Source organism: Schistocerca americana, chromosome 2 (assembly GCF_021461395.2).
Source record: "Schistocerca americana isolate TAMUIC-IGC-003095 chromosome 2, iqSchAmer2.1, whole genome shotgun sequence".
NCBI lineage: Eukaryota > Metazoa > Arthropoda > Insecta > Orthoptera > Acrididae > Schistocerca > Schistocerca americana.
This window is the reverse complement of record NC_060120.1, coordinates 52,169,574-52,188,867: the sequence shown is the minus strand read 5'-3', so window position 1 is coordinate 52,188,867 and position 19,294 is coordinate 52,169,574.

The window sequence follows — 19,294 nt, the reverse complement described above, 5'->3', positions numbered from 1 at the left end:
GCCTCCAGTGAAAAAAGTGACGGACGAATACGTGCATGGGTAATTGTACGGAGACCATGAATGAACAACAGACGTCCGAAAAAGAGATTTTAGTTTCTGATCGGTGGCGTAATTATTTGTGTGTGAGAGTTATCATGTAATTTTAATAAGAGTGATTAAAGCTAAACTTACGTCACTCGAAAATTTGCTCCAGAACAAGAAACGTTTTATAATACGTGATTTTTCATTCCCAGTACACAATTATTATTTTTTTTTAGTTACCAAGCAGACGTCTTAGATGAACAATTACAGTTAGTGCTACTTCAAACTAAGTGGTTTTGTTTATCTAAAGTTTCATGAGCGTTGCTGGAACCTACAGTGAAATGAGTTAATACTGTGTTAACGTACACTTAATATTACGTCAATTGAGGGAATGTTCATCGACCGGAAACAGGTACAAAAGTTTGTCACGTTCTCTGAGAAAAACTTTCATCTTTCTCAGTTGCTTGCAGCAAGCTTCTTGTAATTCGCAGTGCCCTTCACTCTGCGTTACGAACGACACTGTGATAGCTTCTGACCGATATTCTTGCTGTCTAACAGGCATCTGTCCCTTCACGCCGATATTATTTGCAGCCCAGAGGTTTCTGGTTCAGCGAGTGAGAAACAGATCGAAGAGGGCTGCAGCGGCGACGTAGGCCCATGACGAACGCGTGCGAACTGTTATCTGCATTGGCAAATAATCAATATTGCCGGCGGGTTGACTGGGATGCGGATGCCGAGTTGCACTGCGAGTAGCGTGCAGCTTCGTCGCTAGCAGTCTGCCTCGTGTTGACTCTGTAACAACTGCCACTACTCCTCTTGGCAGTGACAGCCACAAGGTGTAAGACGCGGCAACCTTTTTCTCCGTATTACTAACGTAAGAACGATAGAGAAACCAGAAGTTATTCGAGCACCAGCTTAAATAAATCTGGTACAATAATTTTTTTCCCCCGTGATCAGGCTTTAACAACATCTAAAATATTTGCTCATTTATTGTTAACACTTCATCTAACAAGGGAACCTCTCCATCGCACCCCCCTCAGATTTAGTTATAAGTTGGCACAGTGGATAGGCCTTGAAAAACGGAACACAGATCAATCCAGAGAACAGGAGGAAGTTGTGTGGAACTATGAAAAAAATAAGCAAAATATACAAACTGAGTAGTCCATGCGCAAGATAGGTAACAACAAGGATAGTGAGAGATAAGGAGCGCCGTGGTCTCGTCGTTAGTGTGAGCGGCTGCGGAACGAGAGGTCCTTGGTTCAAGTCTTCCCTCGAGCGAAAAGTTTAATTTTTTTAATTTCAGACAATTATCTGTCCGTCCGTTATGTTTTCATCACTTTTTTGGGAGTGATTATCACATCCACAAGAAAACCTAAATCGGGCAAGGTAGAAGAATCTTTTTACCCATTCGCCAAGTGTACAAGTTAGGTGGGTCAACAACATATTACTTTCATGTGACGCACATGCCGTCACCAGTGTCGTATAGAATATATCAGACGTGTTTTCCTATGGAGGAATCGGTTGACCTATGACCTTGTGATCAAATGTTTTCAGTTCCCATTGGAGAGGCACTTACTTTCGTCTACTAATCGCACGGTTTTGCGGTGCGGTCGCAAAACACAGACACTAAACTTATTACAGTGAATAGAGACGTTCATGAACGAACGGACAGATCATAACTTTGCGAAGATAAGAAAAGTAAACTTTTCACTCGAGGGAAGATTTAAACCAAAGACCTCTCGTTCCGCAGCCGCTCACGCTAACCACGGGACCACGGCGCTCTTTAGCTCACTCCGTCCTTAATGGCCTATCTTGCACATGGACTACTCAGTTTGTATTTTTTGCTTATTTTTTTCATAGTTTCACACAACTTCTTCCTGTTTTCTCGATTGATATGTGTTCCGTTTTTCAAGGCCTATCCACTGTGCCAACTTATAACTAAATCTGAGGGGGATGCGATGGGGAGCTTCCCTTGTAAGTACGTAACATAAATTTTACGCACAACTTCTTTTTCTTTGCTGAGAAATCTAGAAAACATGGTACTGCTTATCACACGCGTTTTTCAACGTACTCGGACCGCAAGCCTACGTGTCTGGGCTGTTGGTGTGTAACTGCTGCGTCGAATACCACGGTTTGGTCATTACTGACTGTTTGGGATATTTTCTCGGTCGGAGTACGTGACGTACGTGGACTACCGACTTACGGATACCGCTGCATCAGGTCTGAGACCGAAATTAAAGATCTGTAGAGCTAGGAGGTGGCCACGACATGTCTTCAGTACTGCTGCCCAAGAGGCTCTAGGTAGAGGTTGAACGTAAACTAATGTTAAGCAGTGTTATTCACCTTACAAATGACTAGAACATCAAGCAGACAGTTACGTTGCGGTATAATGTAGCTTTTGTGGTGGTTATTGCGATCATTTTTGCATAAAAACTTTCTTGTTGTCTTGCAATGAAGACAACTAATCCGAATGTACTTAAAGTGGTCTATTATTTACTCGTGCGTGCAGCTGGGTGAACAGTAAGGAGATCAGATTAGAGCCCGCTAGCACGTTCGGCGAGAAGACCTCGTTGGAAGAGTATCAAGTGCATTAAAGACTACTTCATAGGTGTTCACTTTTTAAGCGGAATGATGAAAATGGCATACATAACTCGTGAAAAGAGGTCACTGATCGAAAATCAAAAAAGAATGACCCCAACTGATCAAGTGACTCACAATAGTGTGAAATTAATCCAAGCACTTAGTCAAGCAACCGGGTACTGGGACATGCCAGCCCTTCCATTGTTTGGATAGCTGAACACCACAATATACACTGGTGCTGTCCATCAATTTCCCATCCCGTTGCACGCCATTATCTCATTTTCTGACAGATGCATCATGCGTCAGTGGGAGTCTGGATGGCTGCAGGTGTCTGACACAAACTGCAGTCACTCAAACCGACCAGAATGCGCATCGAGCATAGCCCTTCACACACAGCTTCCTCCTCCGGGGGGAGTATCCACCTTTCTGTGAAGTTTGTGGCGTCCCACTTTCAATTCAGCATATTCTGGCTATGTGTGTCCTGTATACTGATAACAGGGCAGCCCTTTGTCTCGTGGAGATCTGCCCACCGTCCTCGCAGATACCGATACCAGTGTTAAGAGTGGTGAAATTTTGTGAACTAACAGGCCTCATCCCTAAACTGGTGGGGAAGGGCGGCAGACTTTAGTACGTTATAAACTACCCTGCATGTGGGAACAGCCATCGTCCCCACCCATGAGATTTCATGTTGATGTTTCGTTGGGGTGCTGATGACCGTGATGTCGAGCGCCTCCTCAACCCAACTCACCACCACCACCACCAAAATATACACCGATTAGCCAAAACATTATGATCACATGTTTAATAGCTTGTTGCTCCAATTATCATACACAGTGCAACAGAATTCCTGCTTTGTATGGATTCCACACGTCCTTGACAGGATTCGAGAAGTATGTGGCACAAGATGACTACACACAGGTCAAGCAGTTCCACCGAATTTCAGGATGGTGGTTTACGGGTGAACAGGTAGGGCCCAATATGTATTCCAGGGGGTACACACGAAGCAAATTTGCTGGCCAAGACATCGCTATGAGTTCACTATAATGTGCCTTAAACCATTGTAGCCGGCCGCTGTGACCGAGCGGTTCTAGGCGCTTCAGTCCGGAACCGCGCTGCTACTACGGTCGCAGGTTCGAATCCTGCCTCGGGCATGGATGTGTGTGATGTCCTTAGGTTAGTTAGGTTTAAGTAGTTCTAACTCTGGGGGACTGATGACCTCAGATGTGAAGTCCCATAGTGCTCAGAGCAATCTGAAACCAAACCATTGTAGCACGATTCTGACCTTGCAAACACGGACAATCATCCGGCTGGAAGATGTCATTGGGAGACTTCAAGCATGTAGCGATGTAGTTCACACCTGTCATGATGCCTTAGATTACCACCACAGATCTCAGGCAATCCCTGTACTCCATAGCATAATTCTGCCCTCACCGGGCTGCATCTGTGGCGAGGTCATGTTTCGTGCAGCCATTTGCATGTAATGACCCAACTATCGACCTGGTGTAACAAGAAGTGCGATCAGTGCTACAGGCGGCACGTTTCTGCTGATCAACGGTGAAAACTCGGTGATGCTGCGCCCACTGCTATCATAACTGATTAGTTGATTTGGGGGAGGGGACCTAACAGCGAGATCATCGGTTCCATCAGATTAGGGAAGGACGGGGAAGGAAATCGGACGTGCACTTTCAAAGGAACGATCCCTTCATTTGCCTGAAGAGTTTTGAAATCACGGAAAACCTATATCAGGATGGCTGGACAAAGGCTTGAACCGTCGTCTTCCCGAATACGAGTCCAGTGTACTGGCCACTGCGCCACCTCGCTCGGTACAATCGTAACTGACGATGTCTTTGGGTCAACAGAGGAACACGTAGGGGTCGTGTGATGTGGAGCTTTCAGCAGTGGCCTTTGAACGACGTGCTCCGAAACACTGTGCCTGCACCAGCGCTGTAATCTGTAATCAGATCTACCACAGACTGCTGCCTATCCCGATTACACAGCGGGGGATTCTCCGACCTCTACGTCTTGTGACGAGATGTGGTCGTCCAATATCATACAGCCTACTCGTTATTTCATCATCCTTCAACCACTTTCCATAGGTGCTTACGAGAGTATTACGCCAACAGGCGTCCAACTTCGCCGTTTCAGAGATCCTCGTTTCCAGCTGCAGCGCCACAACACTGTGCCGTTTGTCAAAACCCCTTATATCAATGTATTTCCACATCTGCGGTCCATATCTTCGCTATAATGCGTGCACATTCACCTCTCTTTCGCTTACTGTGTCACGTGCCCGCAGCACCACCATGAAGCATGCACAGGAGGCACTGAACCTCGCGGTGGGCATAGGTCATGATGTTTTGGCTCATCAGTGTTTACATTTCAAATTGTTTAAAAATGGTTCAAATGGCTCTGAGCACTATGGGACTTAACATCTGAGGTCATCAGTCCCCTAGTCTTAGAACTACTTAAAACTAACTAACCTAAGGACATCACACACATCCATGCCCGAGGTAGGATTCGAACCTGCGACCTAGCAGCAGCGCGGTTCCGGACTGAAGCGCCTAGAACCGCTCGGCCACAGCGGCCGGCCAAATTGTTTACTTCTACGGCTACGACCCAAGAGCTGGCGACGACACACTATAGAACTCAATCCAGACCTTGTACAGACACTCTCTACAATAGCCGACGAGTGAGATCTGTTGAATTAGAGCATCTCTAAACGAGAATCAACCTCCAAACCCCTACGAAAACCAAGAACGTATCTTATGGCGCAGATGCTTCTGTGATAAGGTAGACTAACGAAGACTGGAAAAGATTTCTCCGCTATATCCATTCTTTCAGGAGTGATAGTCTCGTAAGATATGCAGAACTGTTTCTGCGGAGTTGGGGAAATAGTAGATGAGGCACTGGCGGAAGAAAAGCTGTGAGGCGGGTCGTGGGTCGCGTCTGGATAGCTTAGTCGGTAATGGAATTACCAGTGAGAGGTAATGGTTTCGAGTTAGAGTTCCGCCCGAGAAATGTTTTTAATCTGCCAGAAAGATTCAAATCAGCGCACACTCGGAGGCAGAGGATAAACCGATTCCGGGCGCTTTATCATGTATCAGACAGTAAACGGGATTTAATGTATGATGTACTTACTCATGAAACGTCATTCATTTCCCCTTTCAGTTTCCGGTTTTATGTAACACTATTAGTCCACTAGCTTACACATACTAATTACGCTCTCTTCTTTACTGTCTTACTAACATACACAGTCCTCCATATCTCTCCTTGATCTTAACTCTCTTTCCTGAGCAACAAGGCAGAAACACTCGTTCTCATCAGAACAAAACCCTTTCTGTCCCTCTCAATCTTTCACCCACTTTCTCGAAGTCCATCTCACATGCCAGCGGCAGGAAGCCCACTCTAAGCCATTCGCATCGTAGTAGAGACCTGAATAACGTATTCAGTTTCAGAAGACAGTTAATGACACATATGCTTAAGCAACAGTAATGAGTACTATTTTCCCTGTACGTGTTTGTTACCCTCGTAAAAGCTCCTTCCCAACCACAATCTCCCGCATTTCCTAGTGTTCTAAGCAGACGCAGTCTCCTTAAAGTTCTTTTCCCCAAATCTCGCTACACCAGAAAAATCTTTGTATACACACAATTCTTTTTATATCTGCCATTTCCACTGTTGTTATTAGTGTCATTATTATTATTATTACTATTATAAGCATTAGTGGCAGCAGCAGTAGTATAAGTACTGAGAGTATTAAGTTTTTTTAATTCGAAGTCTGTATTACCTATAAGACACCCAAATCGTTTCAATGCTATTTGTCATATTAAGATAATTTCTTAGGTAACTGTGATGGAAAAAGTTACTGTATTTGTGAACACCCCCCCCCCCCCCCCAGATGGAAGAGAGGAACTGATGGCGCTAATCAGATTAGATCAAATAAATAAGTAAATAAATAAAAATTACTGAAGGAAACAATCATGAAGTGACCTAAGTACTGATTGAACAGAGGTGACAGTGACCCAGTTCTCGCAGTCATCCATCGCTGTTCAGGTGAGATTTGACGAACATTTGCATAAAATCCAGTACTTCCATTAGCGTCGAACACTCGTACTTGGCCGGCCGGAGTGGCCGTGCGGTTCTAGGCGCTACAGTCTGGAACAGGGCGACCGCTACGGTCGCAGGTTCGAATCCTGCCTCAGGCATGGATATATGTGATGTCCGTAGGTAAGTTATGTTTAATTAGTTCTAAGTTCTAGGCGACTGATGACCTCAGAAGTTAAGTCGCATAGTGCTCAGAACCATTTGAACCACTCGTACTTGAGTCTTAGGTAGGTCTTGTGGTAACCTAAAATCGGAGTGTCTGGTGCAGCACTTCTCTTGAGAGGCTGAGGCTGACCTGCTGGAAGTATCCCCTTTCAAAATCGTAAATAGGATGTTAATACAGCACTGCGAAACAGGTAGACTACTTCATTGATAGACAAACATTTACAGACTAATGCTGGACTGCGAAACGAGTACGAATACGCATTTAAACCACATGCAGGGAGTGATAAACGATAAGGCTAAAAATGATTAAATACACTGAAGGAAAAAAAAATCACGACACCAAAAAATAATTAATTGTAGAGTAATGCAATTTCGGAAATGCATTTGTCTGGGTAACATATTTAGGTGGTTAACATCGAAAGGTAACAGCTTAACGTAAGCGCGAGATAAACCATTGCAATTGTGAAATAATGGTACATTAATAACCGTGTAACCACCAGAATGTTGAACGCAAGCATGCAAACAGGCATGCAGTGTGTTGTACAGGTGCCAGGTGTCAGTTTCTGGGATGGAGTTCCATGCCTGTTGCACTTGGTCGGTCAATACATGGGTGATTACTGCTGTTTATGGATGACACTGGAGCTACCGTCCGAAGATATCCAATATGTGCTCTATTGGAGGCAGGTCTAGTGACCGAGTAGGCCAACACAACGTGTCGACAAAATGGTTCAAATGGCTCTGAGCACTATGGGACTTAACATCTTAGGTCATCAGTCCCCTAGAACTTAGAACTACTTAAACCCAACTAACCCAAGGACATCACACACATCCATGCCCGAGGCAGGATTCGAACCTGCGACCGTAGCAGCCCCGCGGTTCCGGACTGCAGCGCTAGAACCGCACGGCCACCGCGGCGACACTCTGTAGAGTATGTAGGGTTACAACAACGCTATGTGGGCGAGCGTTGTCCTGTCCAGAAACACGCCCTGGGCTGCTCTTCGTGAATGGCAGCACAACAGATCGAATCACCTGATTGACGTACAGATTTGCAGTCATAGAGCGTGGGATTACCACGAGTGTGCTCTTGCTGTTACACGAAGTCGCATTCCTGACCATAACTCCAGGTGTACGTCCAGTGGGTCTGGCATGCAGACAGGTTGCTTGTAGGTCCTTAACTGGCCTCCTCCTGAGCAACGCATGGCCATCACTGACACCGATTCAGAAACAGCTTTCATCAGGAAACACAACAGACCCCCACCCTGCCCTCCAGTGGGCTCTTGTTTGACTCACATGGCAGTTGGTTTGGGGACAGTGGAATGCTCGCTGCAGGGCTCGGAGCTGTCCTTGAAGTAACCGATTTGTAACAGTTCCTTTTGTCACTGTGGTGCTAACTGCTACTCAGATTGCTGCTGCGGATGCAGTACGATGCGTCAGAGGAATACGCCGAACACGATGTTCCTCCCTCTCGATGGTGCCACGTGGCCAACCAGAGCCCGGTCTTCTTGCGACCGTACATTTTGCTGACCACGCTGCCAGCAATCACGTACAGCGGCTACATTGCTGCAAGTCTTTCTTCTACACTGCTGGCCACCGTAAATGCATCCGAATCAAGTGAAATTTACACCATGTGTTTGCAGCGATGAGATATGCAACTGATTAGAATTCCAGCGCAGACGCACATCACGCGCGCCTGTGGCGCCACCTCATAGCGCCATTTAAGGCTCGGCGATTTCGACGAGTGTACGTTCGACACGTGTGTTTACCTTGTGGTTGTTTCACAAGACGATCAGTTATGCCTCGTAGACAACAGCGAACATCGTTTGATCAAGTATCAGAGTTCGACAGAGGAAGGATAGTGGCTTACCGAGATTGTGGATTATCATACAGAGAAATCGCTAGTCGAGTTGGACGAAACCAAACAACTGTAATGCGGATATGTGACCGTTGGATGCAGGAGGGTACGACGGACCGACGTGGTCGATCGCATTCACCTCGGTGCACCACTGCACGTGCTGATAGGCAAATTGTGCGCATGGCAGTGACGGATCGCTCAGTGACATCCCGAACCATAGCACAGCACATTGCGTCTGTAACGCATCATCCAGTGTCTGCGCGTACCACGCCGTTTACAGCAGAGTGGTCTGTCCGCAAGACGTCCATTGCTTCGTCTACCATTGACGCAGAACCACAGACGTCTCCGTCGCCAATGGTGTGATGACAGACGGATGTGGACGGCGGAATGGAATGACGTTGTCTTTACTGACGAGGCACACTTCTGTCTGCAGCACCACGATGGTCGGATTCGAGTGTGGAGACACCGTGGAGAGAGGATGCTGGACAGCTGCATTATGCATCGCCACACTGGTCTTGCACCGGGTATTATGGTATGGGACGGTATTGGATATTACTCTCGCACGCCTCTAGTACGCATTGCCGGTACTTTAAACAGCCGGCGCTACATATCCGAGGTGCTGGAGCCAGTTGTCCTTCCTTACCTTCAGGGCTCGGCCACAGCCATATTTCAACAGGATAATGCGCGACCACACGTGGCACGCATTGTCCAAAGGTTCTTCGTCAATAACCAGATTGAAATGCTTCCCTGGCCGGCTCGCTCTCCGGATCTTTCGCCGATAGAAAACATGTGGTCCATGGTTGCTCAACGAGTGATCCAGATTACATCCCCAGCTGCCACACCAGATGATCTTTGGCAACGTGTGGAAGCTGCTTGGGCTGCTGTACCCCAGGAACACATCCAACGTCTCTTTGACTCAGTGCCGAGACGTGTGGCAGCGGTGATCTCCAACAATGGCGGCTACTCTGGCTACTGATTCTGGCAGGAACCACATGTCACAGACGTCTGTAGACGTAATCATTTGATACTTGGTCAACATGTTATCTACAAAATAAATTTTGTTGTGCTACCTCTTGTCTTTCTTGGTGTTGCATTTACGGTGGCCAGCAGTGTATATCGCGGAAGAAACACCCGGATTCTCGTAGCCCTGTTATCTGATCTCGTTCAAACTCAGTAAGGTGTTGATAATGGCGTCTTTGTCTTCTTAAACGCATTCTTGACTAACATCACCTCACCACGTCGAATCCCATAGGTAACTAACGCTTTCGACCGTTACAGCGCAGCCGCGCGGCGTGGCTGCGCGGTTTGAGGCGCCATGTCACGGACTGCGAGGCCCCTCCCGCCGAAGGTTAGAGTCCGCCCTCGGGCGTGGGTGTGTGTCATGTTCTTAGCATAAGTTAGTTTAAGTAGTGTGTAAGTGTAGGAACCGGTTACCTCAACAGTTTGGTCCCTTAGGAATTCACACACATCTGAACATTTTTTTCGTTACAGCGCACATTTAAAGCAAACTTGATTTGCGTCCTCATTGTGGCAAGCACTCTTAAGCGACTGGTGCGAAATTTGAACAGCAATCTTTCAGATGTAGAAAACCGCCTACCAACTTCCGTTGCCGGCCGCGGTGGTCTAGCGGTTCTAGGCGCGCAGTCCGGAACCGCGCGACTGCTACGGTCGCAGGTTCGAATCCTGCCTCGGGCATGGATGTGTGTGATGTCCTTAGGTTAGTTAGGTTTAAGCAGTTCTAAGTTCTAGGGGACTGATGACCACAGTAGTTAACTCCCATAGTGCTCAGAGCCACCAACTTCCGTTACGATTTTTTCCAGTCAATGTATTTCTCGAGTATATCTCGCGCAGCGAATAGCCACACGTGACTGGAAAGCAGCACAGATAATTGACGAAAAGGATAAAAGATCAGATCCATAGAATTACAGACTAATGTCACTGATGAAGCTAATAGCAGCAGTTGTAACTATTGTCTAAGAAAACCAAGCTCATGTCGCTGACGTCCGTCTGTTGCAGGATCCTTCAGCATATTCTGAGCTCCAGCATTATGATGATCTGGAGAAAACGTGCTTCTCTCAAACAATGGGCATATATTCTGTTGTGGGTTGGCAGGAGTGCCAACACTGGGTTACAAGAGGAAGCCGAAAGGCACGCGTTTTAGCTCACGCAGGCTGGCGTGAGGTCTGGAACTGGTCAAGGAAATTAGAATTTAGAAAAACGGACGTAGCTGGTGGAATACTTAACTTTAATCCATAAATGGTGAACGTCGCTCTTGACGGTACATTATTCATAATATCAATAGTAACTGGTAATGGCGCCTTGCTAGGTCGTAGCAAATGACGTAGCTGAAGGCTATGCTAGCTATCGTCTCGGCAAATGAGAGCGTATTTCGTCAGTGAACCATCGCTAGCAAAGTCGGTTGTACAACTGGGGCGAGTGCTAGGAAGTCTCTCTAGACCTGCCGTGTGGCGGCGCTCGGTCTGCGATCACTGATAGTGGCGACACGCGGGTCCGACGTATACTAACGGACCGCGGCTGATTTGAAGGCTACCACCTAGCAAGTGTGGTGTCTGGCGGTGACACCATATATTCAGTGAAAATCGCTCATGTGAAACCCATCTTGCTTTACTCGCACGGGACGTTACAATCAATCGACGCAAATGAACATGTACATTCCACCTTTCCAGACGTTCGGAAGGCTTTGTAACGCACAACATTTTTAAGGCTTTCATGGCCAAAAGTTGATAAATTGCCTGGTTGGCTTCTGTTCGGGGTCTTCGGCCGATGTTTGTTTGATTTTTCTGGGGTTCCGTCAGCACGAGTGCCCACCATTGCCAAAGCTTCACACACTGTTGCTGGTGGTGGACTGGAATCAAGCTCGCAGCCGCAATCTCGACTCCAGCCCATCACCAGCAGTGGAGGGTGAAGCTTTGAAAATACCAGCCACTCGTACTGGCGAAATGTCAGAAAAACCATAAAAAAAGTCAGCCGAAGAACTCGAGACAAAAGCCAACAGGCAGTTTGTACAAAGCCAATGTTCCACATCACCGTCGACCAACCAATACATGGTCCTGACGAAAAGTTCTCAAAGCATGTGATTTTATCGATGAATATTTGACAAATAGTACCTAATACGTTAAACTAAAAGGCGATTGTTCTACAGATAAGAATCCTCCATTGGCTGTAAGAATGTGTAACAGGGCCTATAATGTTCTGGTATACCTGAACGATCTACTAGACCGAGCTAGTGGCACTGTAAGATGCTTTGCTCGAGATATTATTGTTTACGGGGAAGTATCGGCATTGGACGATCGTAGGGACATGCAGAAAGACTTCGAAAAAATTTACGCTTTGTATAACGATTGGTCGCTCTTTCGGTGTGGGTAAATACGAGGTAACCACACCAACAATGGCAAAGAAAGCGATAGCATTCCATTACAAGATTAGTGTTGAACATGTAGCACACATCACCCCGTAAAAGTATTTAGAAGTAATACAGGGTGCTTCAAAGAAACGGGAAATTTTGAAAATTAAACAATTTCATGAAAATAAACTTCTAAAATAAAACTGGGTACGTCATTCAATAGTAAACATCTTTTAGAAGACATACAGTACAGTTTGTTTTGAAGTTCACATCTTGCAGATGAGCCCCTTCTAAGTGCAAACATTCTGCAGTCCCTTCATTACAGTGTTCATGATTTGACATGACGACCAGAATTTTGGCAATTGCTTCTCAGATCATGGCTTCCAATTCTTTCGTTGTCGCTGGGCGACTTAGGAACACCTTGCTTCTAAGCTGACCCACAAAGGAAACCGCAAGCTGACAGACCAGGGGATCTAGGAGGCCACTGCATGTCACCACTTCTCTAAATTAGAAGTTCCCCAAACAATTGGTGGGCAGCAGCAGCCATTGATATTCGTGATGTGTGTGACGTTGTACATTCTTGTTGAAACGAGGATGTGCGAATAATACGTGGAAATCTCTGTAATTATTGCTCAGTAAAGATTTCAAGCGTGATGACGTAACGCTTCGATGTCACTCAATCGCATGGCCAATCTCATCCTCAAAAAAATAAGCGCCTACCTCACCGTACGGTGACACAGCACACCACATGGTAATTTTGCTACTGTGCAATGGACGCTGGTGTAGTCCGTAGGAGTGTCGTGTGCCCAATATCTAAAATTGTGTTTGTTAACAAATCCACTGAGGTGGAAATGGACTTCGTTTGACAACCACACTTCGTTAACAAACCCCTCGTCCTCGTTTATCTTTCGAAGCATTAATGTACAGAGTTGTCGTCGCATACCATGAACGTCGGTTTTCAGTTGCTGGACGGCCTGAAACCTGTGCGGATGACATTGTAATTACTGTACTAATATTCTTTAAACACCTAAACTATGCAACTATAAAGATGCTGAGTGACGACGGATTGACCGACGTGGACTTGTCATGACAGCATCTCAAACAGCTTGGATACAGTCCGGTGTACGAACGGTTCGCACACGGCCCGGATATTTCTTTTTCATTGCCGAACCAGATTCCCCGAAATTACGTACCCATGTTTTAATTACACGTGCTCATGGGACACGATCGTGGGGTCCTAAATTAAAATCACGGCAGAATTCTCTACGCGCTCCCTCCACACAGTCACTGTTCTTGTAAAACGCTTTGATCGCAAATGCACGTTGCGCACCACTCCAAACATCCGTGATGACTAGATGACAGTGTCCACAATTCACTCTGCAGCGGAGTGTGCGCTGATCTGAAAGTTTGCGTCAGATTAAAACTGTGTGCCGGACCGAGACTCGAACTCGGGACTTTGGCCTTTCGCGGGCAAGTACTCTACAAGTGGTAGAGCACTTGCCCGCGAAAGGCAAGGGTCCCGACTTCGAGTCTCGGTTCGGCACACAGTTTTAATCTGCCACGAAGTTACAAATGGCAAGGTGTCTTCGATAAGCTGGCGCACGTTATTCAGTGCTGTCAATCTCCCATGGCTACCAACACAGCTTTGAATGTCTCCAGTTTCTTTGAAGACGCTGTACGAAAAACCGATATGCAGTGGGACATTACGGGTGAAATCAGTTTTACGGAAGTCTTACAGTAATCCTAGATTTACTGGAAGGGTTTTGAGAAAATACAGCCAGTCTGTAAATGAAACGCTAGTGTGATCAACTTTATTGTTCCAGTGCGATGGAGGTTACACTATATATGGGTGCCAATAGACATCGAACGAATTCAGACACGCCCTGCTAGACCACACAACAGTGGAACAGAAATGTTCGGGGAGGAAACATAATGCAGTCCTCACGAACACCCGGTTGGATAAATTTAGAGAACTGGTGCCACCTTCGTAATTTCGAGTAGGAATTATGATAGTAGGATATGAGGTATTAGGGTACGTACAGAGGCATACTGATAGTCATTCTTCCATCGCCCATTACGCGAATGAATAATATCGGTAATATACCAAGACAAAAAAAAAAACAACGCACAACGAAGTAATTATCTGAATGGGGGCGTAAAACGGTAGATGTGATCTACGGGTACAAACAAATGATTAAAATTTCGGAAACTTTGAATGATTTCACAAATTGAAGTAGTCAATAATGCGTTCGTCCACTGCTGGCCCTTACGCAAGTAGTTATTCCGCTTGACATTGATTGATAGAATTGCTGGGTATCCCCCTGAGGGAATCGTGCCAAAATTCTGTCCAACTGGCGCGTTAGATCACCAAATTCGCGAGCAGGTTGGAGTTGCTTGCCCATAATGCTCCAAACGTCCTTAGATGTGGAGAGATCCTGACACCCTGCTGCCCAAGGTAGGGTTTGGCGAGCGCGAAGACAAGCAGTAGAGACTATCGTTGTGTGCGGGTGGTCTTTACTTTATTGAAATGTAAGCCCAGAATGGGTTTCTCCACCTGAGGTTCGAGTCCTCCCTCGGCCATGGGTCTGTGTGTATGTCCTTAGGATAATGTAGGTTAAGTACCGTGTGAGCTTAGGGACTGATGACCTTGTAACGCCGGAAATGTATATCCTAGTATTTCCATCTATTGTACTATAATTTTTTTCCTTACTGTGTTACCTGAATATATGACGTTTCTGTGTCTTTGTATATTGTAATTGTTTTACTATTTGTATATATATGCATTTATGTCGATGTATAATTGGTTTGTTGTGTAAAGATTATTTGTATTTTTACGCTGGGTCTGGCCTAGGGAAACTATGCTATCGAACCATTACATCGATAGGTCGTGTGGAGAACCAAAGTGTTTAGGATCTTTGGTAGTGTTAACGCTGTCGCGTGGAGCGCGGGCAGAGGGGAGTCAGGCTGGGGTAGTGCAGTGGAGCAGGTGTGTTGTGTGACGCTCCCGCGAGTTGCCGCGCTTTCGGGGTTGGGCAGCATGTAATTGCGCTCGACTTGCTATGATAGTTTCGGACACGGTGTCGCGGACGGGAAGCGTTAGCTGGCGCACATCAAGAGCCCGTTTCGTCTGGTGACCGTGTCGAGAAGAAGGCGCGCCAACATGCAGCTTCTGCAACAGCGACGGCCGACAATGAGTGACTGTCGCCACCTCCTCGATCGACGGCTTCAAACCTTCAACCAACCAACAAGGAAGACTGGAAGCACGTAAAGTTTTAGAACTGTATGGCAGACCTCAGCTTTTCAAACTATTCAAGTCACAAAATTACAGCAACGTAGCATGAACCTTTGTTGCTCATTGTCCCAATTGCATTACCAAGCAGGGTCCCTTCCTTTTCCGGAATGAACCCGAGTGTCGTTGAAATTCAAACGCCAGCATCATTCGATTTCACTGCTTTAATTTCAAAGTTCAGCTGGCTACAATATTTAGATTACACAAGCACAAATTAAGAGTGCAAGTTTTGTTACCGTATTTTAGTTACCTGTGACTGCAGCTCAGCTTGCTACGTACTAAATTTTACTATTGTTAATTGTTCAGAATCATTTAATTCAAGTTCAAAGTTAAATCTCTTATTTCTAAATTGCGTAGATTCAAGTAGCTTTTGAAATGATTGTTGAGGTAGTCCAAGACTAACCGTATCTTACTGAATTTCGATGTGCTTCAGAAAGAAAGCTCACTATTAACTTTAGTCACTAAATTAACTTTCGGTTTTCCGGTTTTATTAATTCTTTTGATAAATTAAGTCAGAGTGTAGCGAAATTTGTTACTTCTGACAAACTTTCAGTTTTCACACTACACGTGTCAACCTTCAGTTGCCACGCTTCTAGTGCTAATTATATGTGTAATAACCTTTCTTTTTCAGTTACTATAGTAATTGTCCTTAGGACTGGTGACCGTAATTTCCCCCAAATCTCAAATATCTAATTAGCGCCAATTAATTGTTAACGTGACGACCGCACATTTACTTTCTTTATTAACTTTACCCCTTTTCAAAATTAATTTCCACCAGTTTCATTTGCATTTTTCCTTTCATTTAGATGTAACCCTTTCCTCCCTCTTTACCGACAGATGAACTTCAGTGACGATTGCTTTTCCCAAATTTCCATTAGGTACACGCTGTTTAATTTCATTAAGGCCGATAAGTGAGGGGGAGGTTACAACCTTAGCAGTTAAGTCCCATAAGATTTGACACACACCAGAATGGCTTGTCAGGGAATGCAACAAAACGGAGCGTAGAGGTGCCATTGTGCTGTAATGGAGCCATGAATGTCAACCAAAGGGATCCCACTGTGAAACGAAATGCCACCTCAGACCATCACTCCTCGTCGTCGATCCGTATGGCGGACGACAGTCGGGTTGGTACCCCACCGCTGTCCGTAGCTTCTCCTGAGACGTCTTCTGCCTGGAATCTCATTCGCTGGACTAGAATTGTCTTCAGTGATCAGTTCTGCTGCGAACTGGGCCCCGATGATCACCGAAGTACGTCGACGTTATTCTGCGCCACATTTTGTTGCTCTTTCTTACCAAGCCGTCCCTGGTTTACATTTCATCAAGATAATGTCTGCCTGCATGCAGCGAGAGTTCAAAAATGGCTCTGAGCACTATGGGACTTAACATCTACAGTCATCAGTCCCCTAGAACTTACAACTACTGAAACCTAACTAACCTAAGGAGATCACACAACACCCAGTCATCACGAGGCAGAGAAAATCCCCGACCCCGCCGGGAATCGAATCCGGGAACCCGGTGCAGCGAGAGTTTCTACTGCTTGTCTTCTTGCTTGCCAAATCCCACCCTGGCCAGCAACGTCGCCAATTCGCCTTAACTAAGGACGTTTGGAGCATTGTGGACAGGGCCCTCCAACCAGATTGGGATTTTGACGATCTAATGCGTCCATGAGACAGAATTTGGTACGACATCCCTCAGGACATCCAACAACTCCGTAAAACAATGCCTAGCGGAATAACTACTTGCAGAAGGGCCACAGGAAGATGAGTACGTTATTGACTTACTCAGTTTGTGCAGCTCTTTTCCGAAATTTTAATCGTTTGTCTGTACATGTGCATCACATCTACCGATTTACGGCCCATTCGGATAGTTTCTTCGTGGTGCGTCGTTTTCTTGTCTAAGGCTCTACTAGTACGATTTTTTTTTTTTTTTTTTTTTTTTTTTTTTTTTTTAGTGCATTACAAGAGAGAGAGATAAGTGGCTGCAGTACCTCTAAGGTGCATTTCCCGAGGCGCTTTGTTAGATTTGGAGAGGAAGAAAAAGAATGCGGCCAATGGCAGAAGATACAGTACCGTGACCCGATTATGACAGATGGTGGCCACATGACGGGAATTAACAGACTTTGAACGCAGAATGTTAGTTGGGACATTCCATTCCGGAAATCGTTTGGGAATTCAATATTCCGAGATCCACAATGTCAAGAGTGTGCCGAGAATCTCTCATTTCATTCATACCTCTCACCACAGACAACACTGTGGTCGACGGCCTTCACTTAACGACCGAGAGCAGCGGCATTCGTGTAGGGTTGTCAGTGCTAACAGACAAGCAACGCTGCGCAAAATGACCACAGGAATAAATGTGGACGCACTAAGAACGTATTCGTTAGGACAATCTGGCGTTAATAGGCTACGGCAGCAAACGACCACACGAGTGCCTTTTCTAGCAGCACATCGCCTGCAGCGCCTCTACTGAGCTCGTGAGCGTGGCGGTTGGACCCTAGACGACTGAAAAATCGTGGCCTGGTCAGGTTAGTCTCGATTTTAGTTGGTAAGAGCTGAGGGGAGGGTTCGATTGTGGCGCAGACACCACGAAGTCATGGACCCAAGTTGTCAACAAGGGACTGTGCAAGTTGGTGGTGGCTCCATAATGGTGTGAGCCGTATTTACGTGGAATGGTCTGCGTCATGCAGTCGAACTGAACCAATACTTGTCCAGAAATGACTGTTTGGCTAGTTGGAGACTATTTGTAGCCTTCATGGGCTTAATGTTCCCAAACAACGAAGGGATGTTTCTGGATGACAATGCGCTATATGACCAGGCCGCAACCGTTCGTAGCTGATTTGAAGAACATTTTCGACTGTTCGAGCAAATGGTTTGGCTATCCAGATCGCCCGACAGGAATCCCATCGAACATTCATGGGTCGTAGTCGAGAGGTCAGTTCGTGCACAAAATCCTGCACCTGCAACACTTTCCCCGTTAAGGAGAGCTTTAGAGGCAGCATGGCTCAATATTTCTGCTAGGTACTTCAAACGACTTCCTTACTCCATGCCACGTCGAGGTACTGCAATACAATGGGCAACATGAAGTCCGACACGATATTAGGCTGTATCCCATGAATTTCGTCACCTCAGGGTATTTCATGAAACATAATGGAAATTGTGTAGACTGCGATCACAGAGTTGTATGGTGGAAAGTAGTGAATTCGAGAGCGAAATTGTAGAGAAATGGTCTGAAAATGGTTCGATGAACCCTATGCCAAGCACTTAACGTGTGAATTGGAGAGTAGCGATGTAGATGCAGAAAGTAAAAGAGATACTACGTTAGAAAGAAACAGACTCATCAGGCAGGAAGTCAGGTACATGAATCGAGAATTTATCGCAGAATACAGAGGTGTAATGCATTAAACTAAGCAATAAGTTCGCTTTCATAAACATAACTGAAAGAGGTAGTGCTTATGCAAATACTAGGAAGATGCGCGAAGGAAGCAAAAGAAAAGAAAGTATCAAATGCAACGACGCAAAAGGAAACGTTAATAGGAACATGCTGTATGCTATAGTACACGAAACTGTTGGTCTTCAAGAAAATATGAGGATACAATGAGGATACAGTGCACATTAAGGAAGAGAAATTTTTTTAAAAAAGTATTAATATGAAGAAAACAAAACGCAAACGCATTTTGTGTAGACACTACATTTCATCAATTAAAATGGCAGGTAGCATCGTAACTAACAATTGTTAGAAGATTTACAAGAATTCAGAGCTTACTTTAAATATTTGTGCGGATCAAAAGATGAATTGGAGACCTGGAAACGCAAGTGGTGAGTAATGAAGTTAATGAGTTTTCGGAAATACCAGATGGATGATACAAAACCAGTCGAGGTGTGAGGAAAGAAATTGCAAATGGCGACCATGGAGTTTCAATATAAAA